This window comes from Camellia sinensis, chromosome 14, assembly GCF_055761805.1.
Source record: "Camellia sinensis isolate YWXY chromosome 14, ASM5576180v1, whole genome shotgun sequence".
In the NCBI taxonomy this organism is placed as follows: domain Eukaryota; kingdom Viridiplantae; phylum Streptophyta; class Magnoliopsida; order Ericales; family Theaceae; genus Camellia; species Camellia sinensis.
This window is the reverse complement of record NC_138974.1, coordinates 81275052-81288005: the sequence shown is the minus strand read 5'-3', so window position 1 is coordinate 81288005 and position 12954 is coordinate 81275052.

Sequence of the window (12954 nt, the reverse complement as noted above, 5' to 3'; positions counted from 1 at the left end):
CAATCGTAAACTAGCTCCCGAGCCGAGACAACTCTGGTGATGACGGACATGTGGCCTTCGGCACCGAGTCAGGGTTTCCTAAATTCCCCCATAAAAAATATTTAGGTAGCGCCTCTGTATCTGGCAAAGCAGTCCATGTTTGGCACTTCTTTTCAAAAAATCTGTTTCTCAAAACGATTTGCCAGATTTAGACTCTTTGGTTCAAGATTAAGAACTGTGACACAAATCGAGTCCGAGCTGTAGTGACCCCAAATGAACAGAACGGGACTCACCCTTCCGGGGCGTTCGGGGACGTTTACACAACACATCTCATATTTGTTTATTTTGAAAATGGTTTGATGGTGTTACCCGCACGTAGGCTAAGATGTGGATTTGCTACCCTCGGGTGGGCTTAGAAAACGTGATGGTTTGCCACTCTCAAGTGGGCTTAAAAATCATAGTCAATGCATTATTCCAATTCATATAATCCAACCTTCACCCACAGGCATTCAGGCAGGTATATCACATAAGCACATAGCCTCATGGTAAGCATACTATCATGGCAGTCACTCACACACATGCAAGGATGCTAAAGCATAAACACTTACCGAGTACTCCAAGCCAAAACAGAAGCTATGTTAGAAATCTATGCATAATCCTAACTATGCTGAAATGCCTAATGCAACACATGCAGGAATGCAACTACAATAGGCTCGGCTATTCTAAAGATGGCATGTGAAATGCTACAACTAATAAGTATTTAACTCGGAATTGAAATACAATGCAGTTAGTATGATGTGCCGAGCCCGGTGCATGCAAGACAGATGAATGAATGCAAACATGCTATCATAACTATGCTAATTGAAACATGCCCTAAACTAACCATCATAAGCTGGTAAATAAAAGGGAGAAAGACGTGGGGTTGGAAGACATACATCACACACACGCACACTTATTACAACAATTGGCCCTCTCTCGGAGGGTCTGAAAGAATATTACACAACCAAAATAAATAACGAGTTATTACACAATACTAATTACTTAACAAATGAATTAGGTAAGCAAAGTAAACTAGCATGCTATGCTACGTGCAATGGACTACCTCAGCTCTGTTCCGAATGATGAAGGATGCATGCATACTCGGGTCGCCTTGTCGGGAAATTCCATCGCGACGCCTCGCCTCGCCTTTGTTTGCAATTGATCTCAGAAACTTGCACAAAGCTCCAGAAGGCTGAAACTCCACCTTGGGAAGGCCACCGACCAGTTATTAGCATGGGAGACTACTTGCCGACCACCCTTTGTGGTGGAGACCAATGAGGGTGGTCGGCCTGCCAGAAAATCTGGTCGGCCGACCAGTTTCTACCTTTGGTTTCTGATTTTTCTGCAACAAAAGCAAGAAAGAGAAAAGGCAATGCATTTTCAACAAATGTGTGCATGACCACTCTCCCCGTCCTTACACAAGCTCAAGGGAGTGTAGTCTTCGATCCTCGTGCCACCAATCACGCATCTCGATGCATGATGGCCGAGAAATCGAATTGCACGACTCGATGTGAAATGAATGCACATATAAGCAAGTAAAGCCAACAACTCTATCATGGACAGTCAAGAGTGTCGGCGATCGAGAATCGAGGCACGTTTCATCACTTGGAGTACGAAACGTCCCTCGTTTCCCGTGTTCAAACTAAACCCTACTCCAAACACAAAGCAATGAGATGGCATACACAATGCGACTAACATGCAACTTAGCATACGCAATGCTATGGGCTAAAATGGCATACACAATGCACGTTACATAACATGGCTGCGGGGGCCGAATATATGAAAAAATCAGATGGTGCGTACCATTGGAAGACTGATATTAATCGGCTATATCCTACGAGAGTGGGGAGCCGAATATTATATATGTGTCGAATAAGTGTAAGTCCTTAGGGCCGAATAAAAAAAAGGACAATGATTAAAAAGTAGGCCCTGGCCCCGAGGATCAAAAAGAACAGGTATAAATACAGGAACAACAGTTATAGAAAGGTATGTAAGAATCACTTCACAAAACTTAGAAAAGAAGCTATCCTGAGTGTCTGAACTAACTTGTCTGTTGGAGTGCTAATTCCGGCACCCCCAACCGGAGTGTTTGTATCTTTTCAGGTGACTAGTTGAGGATCACTAGCGTCTCCCAGGATCCGAAGAGTATTTCCAAACCACTTCTCCACAATTGGCGCCGTCTGTGGGAATACTCAAATACATCCATGGAAGGCGTGACTGAAGATCCTTCGGTAGCCATTGACGAGACCGCAGAGGGAGATGATCTCACTCCAGCAAATATGCTCGGAAAAGAAACCATCGCTGCAAGACGCGCCTTGAACTTCGACTCACCAACGACCTCAGCGCACGAGACAATGCAGGTGATCATCGAACAAGCAAAACAGAATGAACAAAGGCTGGAGAACATGATCGCTGAAAATGAACGTCTCCGTCAATATTTGGCCCTCGAAGTCGTAAAATCGAGAGAAGCCATGCGCCAAGATCTCGAACGACCCCCGAGGGCCGGTGGACAACAACCTCGAGCCCGACCAGAGGATACCGATAGCGACTCCAACTCATTAACCACGGAGCTCAACAAGAAGGGACGATCCGAAACTCCCAGCTACTCCGAAAAGAGTCTACATACAAGGAACAAGTGCAGGAGGAGCAGTTCAGACGAAGAGGACCAGCACAATCCTTTTGTCCGACGGATTGCAAGGGCGACCCTGCCCAAGAAGTTCAAAGCTTTATCATTCACTCTCTACGATGGAAAATCAGACCCCACTGATCATATCCGTCACTACAAGCAGGCCATGACATTGCATGCAGACAACGAAGCCCTCATGTGCCGAATATTCCCCAGCAGCGTGGGGCCATTAGCTGTCAGGTGGTATTACAAGTTGGAGCCGGCCTCGATCAAAAGCTTCCATCAATTATAGAAATCCTTCAGGGCCAGGTTCATCACCAACGAGGTGCAACCGAAACAGGCCGACTCTCTCTGGGCTATGTAGATTCAGTCAGGAGAAACACTCAGAGCGTATTCGGCGCGCTATTGGGAGTGCTTCAACCTCGTCGACGACGCTTGCAACGACTCCATGGCCATCACCGCCTTCAAAATGGGACCACATCCTGACAGTCCTCTTCGCAGTTCCCTGACCAGAAGACCCCCCAAAACAGTTTGGGTGTTGATGAAGAAAGTTGAAGAGTATTGCAGAGTGGACGATGATGCCTTGAGAATAAAACTTGGCCAAATGTCCAACAAAATGGCCCCCCTTGAAATTGCTCAACCAATAAGTTCCGCGCCACCTCCTAGCCCAGAGCCTTGACAACGCGCTAAACGAGACAAAAGACGGGATAATCGCCGATCAAGCGATCAATGCTCCCACCAGACGAATGAACAACTGCAAGTCGACAGCAGGTATTCGAGGCATGCCGACAAGAAGTACACAGAGTTGTCAGAACCAATCGCTGCAATAATGACCAAAGTCCAACACCTTCCATTCTTCAAATGGCTGTCAAAGATGGTAGGGCTGCCCGACACGCGAAGGAAGGATAGGCGGTGCGAATATCACAAAGATCACGGCCACGAAATGGAAAGTTGTTACGCATTAAAAGATCACCTGGAAGAACTGGTGCAAGACGGCCGACTGCAACAGTATGTGAGAAAGGGAAAGCCAACCCAGGCAATGGCCTTGAGGCAAGACTCACCTCCACTTGGCGTGATCCATATGATCTACAGCCTGCCTGCACCCCCAGCCGTGCACACAATTCAGTCACATCCAATCCCCCAAAAACAACGTATTCCGACTGAATGGGCCAAAGAAGCTCCGATAATTACTTATAATGACTCCAATCTTAGAGGCACAACAGCTTCCCACATCGATCCGTTGGTCATTAAATTAAGCATAAATCGGTTCACCATTGAACGCATTCTCATAGACCCAGGGAGTACTTCAGAGGTTATGTATTACTAAACTTTCATCAAACTCGGCCTCAATGAGTCAGATCTATCTCCAGCGCCTCACCCATTGTTTGGCTTTAATATGAATCCTGAATACCCGTTAGGGAAGATCATACTACCTGTTCGAGCGGGCTCCAGAACGGTCGAAGTAGAATTCCTGGTCGTAAAGCTCCCTTCGCCCTATAATGTCATCATGGGGCGAACCTGGATACATATTATGAAGGCCGTTCCAAGCACTTATCATCAGCTTGTGCGCTTCCCGAAAGCCCATGGCATTGAAGAGATCCGTGGCTCCCCCCAATCGGCACAAGCAGAGATTTAATGAAAACCCTATCACTGACCCGACCTGTGGGCTTTGATACTTGTATATATATCGCTTCTGCAATGCAAACCATTTTTTTCGTGGCTCCATTCATTTCTCAACGCCCCTTTTGGTGCATGACACCTTAGGGCCGATTAAAGTCTTCGAATTCGGAGCCCCCTTTGGTGCATGACACCTTAGGGCCGATTAAAGTCTCCAGATTCGGAGCGCCCTTCGTGGATATCACGATTGGCCAAACCAAGTCTCCGGATTCGGAGCCCCCTTTGGTGTATGACACCTCAGGGCCGATTAAAGTCTCCGGATTCAGAGCCCCCTTTGGTGCATGACACCTTAGGGCTGACTAAGACTTCGGATTTGGAGCACCCTTCGTGGATATCACGATTGGCCAAACTAAGTCTTCGGATTCGGAGCCCCCTTTGGTGCATGACACCTTAGGGCCGACTAAGACTCCGGATTCGGAGCGCCCTTTATGGATATCACGATTGGCCAAACTAAGTCTCCGGATTCGGAGCCCCCTTGGGTGCATAACACCTTAGGGCCGATTAAAGTCTCCGGATTTGGAGCGCCCTTCGTGGATATCACGATTGGTCAAACTAAGTCTCCAGATTCAGAGCCCCTTTTGGTGCATGACACCTTAGGGCTGACTAAGTCCCCGGATTCGGAGCCCCCTTTGGTGCATGACACCTTAGGGCTGATTAAAGTCTCCGGATTCGGAGCACCTTTTGGTGCATGACACCTTAGGGCTGACTAAGACTCCGGATTCGGAGCGCCCTTCGTGGATATCACGATTGGCCAAACTAAGTCTCCGGATTCGAAGCCCCCTTTGGTGCATGACACCTTAGGGCCGACTAAGACTCTGGATTCGGAGCGCCCTTCGTGGATATCACGATTGGCCAAACTAAGTCTCCGGATTCAGAGCCCCCTTTGGTGCATGACACCTTAGGGCCGACTAAGACTCCGGATTCGGAGCGCCCTTTGTGGATATCACGATTGGCCAAACTAAGTCTCCGGATTCGGAGCCCCCTTGGGTGCATGACACCTTAGGGCTGATTAAAGTCTCCAATTCGGAGCGCCCTTCATGGATATCATGATTGGCCAAACTAAGTCTCCGGATTCGGAGCCCCTTTTGGTGCATGACACCTTAGGGCCGACTAAGTCCCCGGATTCAGAGCGCCCTTTTGGTGCATGACACCTTAGGGCCGATTAAAGTCTCCGGATTCGGAGCCCCCTTTGGTGCATGACACCTTAGGGCCGACTAAGACTTCGGATTCGGAGCGCCCTTCGTGGATATCACGATTGGCCAAACTAAGTCTCTAGATTCAGAGCCCCCTTTGGTGTATGACACCTTAGGGCCGACTACGAGTCTAGATTCAGAGCGCCCTTTGTGGATATCACGATTGGTCAAACTAAGTCTCCGAATTCGGAGCCCCCTTGGGTGCATGACACCTTAGGGCCGATTAAAGTCTCCAGATTCGGAGCACCCTTCATGGCTATCACGATTGGCCAAACTAAGTCTCCGGATTCGGAGCCCCTTTTGGTGCATGACACCTTAGGGCCGACTAAGTCCCTGGATTCAATGCCCTTTTTGGTGTATGACACCTTAGGGCCGATTAAAGTCTCCGGATTCAGAGCCCCCTTTGGTGCATGACACCTCAGGGCCAATTAAAGTCTCTGGATTCGGAGCCCCCTTTGGTGCATGACACCTTATGGCCGATTAAAGTCTCCAGATTCGAAGCCCCCTTTGGTGCATGACACCTTAGGGCCGACTAAGTCTCCGGATTCGGAGCCCCCTTTGGTGCATGACACCTTAGGGCCGACTAAGTCTTCGGATTCGGAGCCCCCTTCGTGGATATCACGATTGGCCAAACTAAGACTCCGGATTCGGAGCGCCCCTTGGGTGTATGACACCTTAGGGCCGATTAAAGTCTCCGAATTCAGAGCCCCCTTTGGTGCATGACACCTTAGGGCCGACTAAGACTCCGGATTCGAAACCGTCTTTGGTGCATGACACCTAAGTGCCGATTTAGCCTCCGGATTCGGAGTACCCTTTGGCACAAACAAAACAAAACTCGCCAACATCAGAAATAAGATGCTTAACTGAGCATATAGAAAATTCAGAATAAGACGCAAATAAGGTGCTTAACTAAGCATATAAAAAATTCAGAATAAGACGCAAATGTTCGAAATAAAGCTTTTTATTCGATCAAACAGTTGTTACATAAACGCAACCCGCATTTGAGCATTACAATTTTTATTTAATCACATAGTTGTTACATAAACGCAACTTGCATTTGAGCATTACAATACCCATTTCCAAACTCAAAAGCTAAAAAAGGGAGAAGACGCATTGGTAAAGCGGCAGCGCCGAATCAACTCCCGTCACCCGGAAGTCCTCCGCGGTTTGCAATGCCTTGAGCCAACTGTGCCCAAGTCCTCCCCTGATACCATTGACAATGTCAAGGCAAAGATCCAGGACAAGGAAGGATAAAAACCCAACGGTCGTTGCCTTTCCTTTCGGGGTGATCTGCTTCGATGACTTGAAGATTCATGCCAACTTTTGGACGCCCAAAATGATGACTCAACATGCAAAGAAACGAAGCTCATGCAATGGTCCAAAAATGAGGCATTTATGCACAACTCTCAAACACGTTTAAAGAGTGGAAATCATGGGAATATGGCATTCATATAAGCTTTGAAATATGATGTATAATGACCCCAAAGCATGAAAACACCTCAGTATATGCATGCAATAGACCTCAAATCTCAAAGCGAGGCATGGATATTGAACTACAAGCATGCAAAACAAGCATCATTCGACCATGAGACCCAAAAACAGAGTTAAGGCAGTCCAAAACATGCACAAAATCAGTTTAAGGCATGGCCAAAAAGTGCTAACATGAAGGGCCAAAACAACATGCAACATAGGCTAGTAAGCATGGTTTACACTACATGTATATGAAACACACGAGGGGCCACCAAACTAGCCAAAAAAAGAAACATGGCATGCCAAAATATGACCAAAAATCCACTGAAACTCAGTCAACACATGTTAGAATGAAGTGTTCCTTTGAAAAGCCAATGAGAGGGTTGTTCTACACATGTATGATGGACACACAAAATGGCAAAACTACCTCTAGAAAGAGGTTATGAGGACCCTAAAACTCACTGAAACGACCTGAAATGAGTCTAGGAATCATGTAAGTAAAGGCCCCTTTGGAAGGCCTTGAAGAGGATTACTCTACACATGCATAATAGACATTCAACATGGAAAAAAGGACTCTGGACAGAGCCTATGCAGGTCACAAAACTCACAAAAAGTGGCCTGAAACATGGCTTTAAAATATGCAAATAGGGGCTCCTTTGTAAGGCCAACAAAGCTAGTAAACAAAATAAGGGGTGAGAGGGTCACCCCTCTCTGATTTTGAGGCTCAAAAACACATGTTAGCTACTAAAAATCCGCTGAATTTCAGTGGCTAAAAGTCCAAACCAAGGCCAACACAAATGCTCTAATGCATAGCTTAAAACAAGAGGAAATGAAGCATACAAGGGGGTAGATGACCCCCAACATAAAAATGGCCTTAAACAAACATGTTTAGAAGCTCAAAACAAGACTTTTTTCAGTTTATGACAAAGCCTAAATATGCTTGCAAAAAGAGCTAAGCTGTGAAGCAAAATAATGTCAAAAAGAGGAAAAGGAGTGTTACCCTTTTAGAGAAGAGAACCTGCAGCTTCTGGACCAATGTAGCAAGCTTTCAACCTTTGAAAAATAGCTCCAAGGTGCTTAGAGTGATGGTGGAGGTGTTGTGCTTGGAGGTGTAGGGCAATGGTGCAAGAACAAGGGACTTTTTGAAGGCAATATAGAGAGATAAATGGAGAGAGGTGTATAAGCTGTAGATACAAAAATCTCAACCCTTGCAAGTGGAGAGGAGGGTCTCTCTTATAGAAGAAGAGGTCCAAGGCTTCCCTTAGAAACTTGGAGCAAAGGGGCCAAGCTTCTAAAGGAAGCTAAACCAAAAGGGTCAAGCTTCTTGAGGAAGCTAGACCAAAGGGGTCAAGCTCCCTCAAGAAGCTAAACAAAAGGTCAAACTTCTCTTAGAAGCTAAGATTAAAGGACCAAGCTTCTTTAAGAAGCCAAAACAAAAGGGTCAAACCTCAGAGGATGGAGCAAATGCCTCCTAGCTGGCGCGGCTGGATTGCATTCGGGAGGCCAAAAGGGAAAAGGCTGGCCGACCAGTTCAAGTGGTCTGCCGACCAGGTTCAAAAGGGTCAAGCTCAAAAGGTGGTCGGCCTACCAGGATTGGTGGTCTCCCAGGTGAATGCAACTCAGTGGTGGTATGGGAGACTAGAAAATGTTGCTCAAAAGTGAGGAAGACCACTTACCTGTCAAGAAAACCGATCGACCGGGGAAATGTGGTCTTCAAGAAGAAAAGGTGGTCTCCCACCCTTGCACCACCTTCCTAACAATGAAGCTAGGGTCCATGCCAAAAATGAACCCACATCGATGCGAAACGAAGGTTCGGGGGCCAAAACACGCAGCCAGGGGCCCCGAAAACTGACTATTAAGCATCGAAAGTGGTGTGTGACCACGAAGGTAGTCTCCTGGGCCACAGTGTCCCTCTAAGGAGAGGAAACAAGGTGTGTGCCAAAAATCAGAGCAAATAGAGGTAGTTAAGCGGTCCCGAATCGAAGCACACGACCGACGACTCCGAAAACCAGAAACTGATCTCCAAACAGAAAAAATGGCCTACGACCACGAAACGTAGCCTACGGCCACTGAGAGATGGTCTACGAGACCTCTCCCTCCCTTCAGGAAGAGAAAACAGGACCTGGTTCGCAAACCGAGGCAAGGCACGAAAAGGTTCCGAAGCCCAGAGGCAAGGCTTTTAGTTGAGACTTTGCAACCTCAGAACGAGCACAATATACAACATCACCGAGCGCTCAGTTGGTGACGTCTGAGTCTTAAGGTCGGTCAAAAGTGTGGTGTCCATAGTTGCCCCTCTTTGACAGAACTCAAAAGTCATAAGTGACGGGAGTGAATGTCAAAGCCCAGAGATGACCCATTTTTGACAAGGTCGAAGACTTAGACAAACAAGCAAGATAAAAGAGATGCGCCCGCAGGCGGGGGGCAAAATGCAAAATGATATGCACCAAGTCGAACGTAACTCATGATCATGCAAAGCAGCAAATTGTAATGAAGCAAATATTCACAATAGATGCAACAGTTTTAAGCAAGAATGCAAAGCAACAACTACATTTCATGCAGTAAGAATGTAAGAGAATCACAATTCTCATTACGTCTCACACGGAGAAGATACAATACCTGCGCGGTTCGTCTGGTCGCACTAGCTTCAAATGAACCGTACATACAATATCGTGCCTGCAAAAGAGAGAAACTTAACAAGCACAACATAGTTAGCAACACATGTTCAACACTACATCGAATGCAGACAAACATGGTGCCGATAGGAAAGTGCATCGCAATGCGAGAGAAGCACGCGTGACAACGCAAGTTAAGCACGGAGGTATGACAATACCGGTGAAACGTGCACCACAATGTAAGCGATGTTCATAACAATGCGAGTGGCATGCATAACAATGCTAGATAAGTGCGACTTTACGAGCATGTTTAAAACAAAACATTGAGCAAAGAAATGCAAGCTTCGATGAGGACAACTCAAATCGCGACCTCCGGTTTACCTCCCGGAAGGGTCACAACGTATTCAAAAAGGGTACACCTCGCTCTCGGCGAGTAATGATGAAACACGCATCGAAAGTTGGAGTTGAAGTTCCCGCGGAGGGATTTCGTGCTGAAAAGTGCACTTTCCTTGTACTTTCTCGAGTGCCGGGGACTCCGATCACCACCAAAATTTGCAGGGAGCTCAAAGAGGCATTGGAGACCACCTTAGGAGTGCCACCGACCAGGTTTGGAGACCACCGACCAGGTTTAGTGAAAGGGGTGGTCGGCCTACCAGAAAAAGTGGTCGGCCGACCATCTATCCAAAAACAGGGGCAGTTTGGTACTTTTGCATTTGTTTCTTTAAATATACTTGGCCAAACACTTTTTGCTCACAACTGCAAGTCCGAAATTAGCTCCTCCTCCTTCCTAGACCATTTTCCCCCTCAGATCTGCGCTCTATATGCGTTTTCTAATGCCCCATGCAAAGTTATTTCGCGAAATCTTTCAGTTTTCTTCACTTTGGACCGATTAAAATTTGATTTCGGAGCTTTTTTCCCCATTTTCGCTACTTGAGGTAAGTTTGTCTCAACATTTGGAACATTTTCTCGAGAGTTGACTTTTGTTGACTTTTTCCAATTTTGGCTCATTTTGCTCATTTTTGCAGATTTCTCGAAATGGCAGGTCATTTTCCTCAGGGCGGAGGTCCTCCAGGTGCCGGGGGTGAGCCAGACATTACGTCTTTACCTCCGAGGATTCGGCCATTTATTCCCGAGAGGTATGACCCTCCGGCGCACATCCTTCCTCGGGCCGTTTTCTACCACTTCATCGACTTTGATGGGCGAGCACCTGTAGATCTATTACTGCGGGAGCCAGAGTCCCACCTCTCTTATCAGGCACGAGAGGTATGTACTTCACTTTTAAATTTTCTACAATGTATTCTGCATTTTTCGTGTATTTCATGCTTTTGCTATGTATTTTTTATCTGCTCGTTCTGAACGCGTTCACACACCATACTTCTGCTTATTCTAGCACACAGCTCACAACATAGTATTTTGTTAAGTTGACACGCAACTCAAGCACTCGAATTTCTGAACACACAGCTCACACTTTGATGATGAACACACAGCCCACTATTTGACGGTGAACACACGGTCCACTATTTTCTGAAATCTGAACACACAGCCCAAACTTGTTGATTATGAACACGCAGCCCACTGTTTTTGAAGTCTGAAGACACAGCACAAACACTTGATGTTGAACACACAGCCCACTGTTTTGAAATTTGAACACGCAGCCTAAACTTTGATGTTGAACACACAGCTCACACTTTGATGATGTGCCCACTGTTTTTGAAGCCTGAACACACAGCTCAAACACTTGACTTTCTGAACACGCAGCCTAAATTTTGAGGTGAACACACAGCACACACTGGTTGAGAGTTGAACACGCAGCCCAAACTGTTGAATTTCTGAACACGTAGCCCAAATTTTGAGGTGAACACACAGCACACACTGGTTGAGAGTTGAACACGCAGCCCAAACTGTTGAATTTCTGAACACGCAGCCCAAATTTTGAGGTGAACACAGCATACACTGGTTAAGAGTTGAACGCGTAGCTCACTGTCTTTGAAGTCTGAACACGCAGCCTGAATACTTGATGTTGAACACACAGCTCGAACTTTGAGATGGACACACAGCCCAAATTTTGAGGTGAACACACAACACACATTGGTTGAGAGTTGAACACGCAGCTCACTGTCTTTGAAGTCTGAACACGCAGCCCGAATACTTGAGGTAAACACACAGCACACACCGGTTGAGAGTTGAACATGCAGCTCACTGTCTTTGAAGTCTGAACACGCAGCCCGAATACTTCATGTTCAACACACAACTCATGGCATTGTATATGATTTAATTTGCACACAACTTATATACGTTATTTTGAAATTGAATATATGTGTTCATTCTGAATGCAGGTATCTTCCCGTATTACACGAGGATATGGATTGATCATTGCCAGGGAGTGGTACGCGGAGCTCCCAGAGGCTGTTCGCGATCTGGTTGACCAGGCAGGGTTCGGACCTTTCTGTATGGGGATATCACGTTATCCAGCGAGCAGGACCCTGATGGGCGCCCTCATAGAGAGATGGTGGGACACCACCAACTCCTTCCATTTCTCAGCTGGCAGAGACATGACGATGACCCCGTTCGACTTTGCCGTGTTGACGGGCCTTGACTCGGGAGGCTGGCCGATCCCCTATGACGAGGATATAGGTGAGTGGGAGGCTGCCTGGATTTATCTGTTGGGAGCTCGCCCATTGATTGACGGATCTTCGGGCCGAGTTCGGTACACTTGGTTTTCCACACAGTTTAGGGAGATTGTGCCCGAGACTCCTGAGGAGATAACACAGTACACTCGGGAATTTTTGATGTTCCTTTTTGGGACCACTCTATTCTCTGATAGGGGGAACACCGTTGGACTTTATCTGTTGAGTGCTCTGGTAGACCTATCACAGGTCAGCCAGTATGATTGGGGTGGCGCCGGCTTGGCTACCCTCTACTGCTATATGAGTGCGACCTCCCGCAGACGGGAGAACATAGTTGGCGGCTATTGGAGAGCCTGGGAGGTACTTTCTGCCCTCTTGATTTACATTTTTGCTTTTCGTTATCTGTACACTGCACACACGGCACAGTTTGCATTCTGTACTTTGCATTCCGCTCTCAGCATTCTACATTCTTTCTACATTTTGTATTCACATTCTGTACTCAACATTCTGTATTCTGATGGCTATTGCCCTGTTTTCCACAACTATGGGTTTTTGCGTACTTTTCGACGCTAGCCCCGGAGCTTGAGGTGGAGGTGCCTCTCATGATTCCTTACTCACTCGTATTTGAGGGCCAGTATCGACCGAGAGCTCGGGAGACTCTCCCTTACCTGCGACAGGTTTTTGATACAGTGCGGACGACCGAGGTAATTCAGAACTCTCAGTTCTTCATG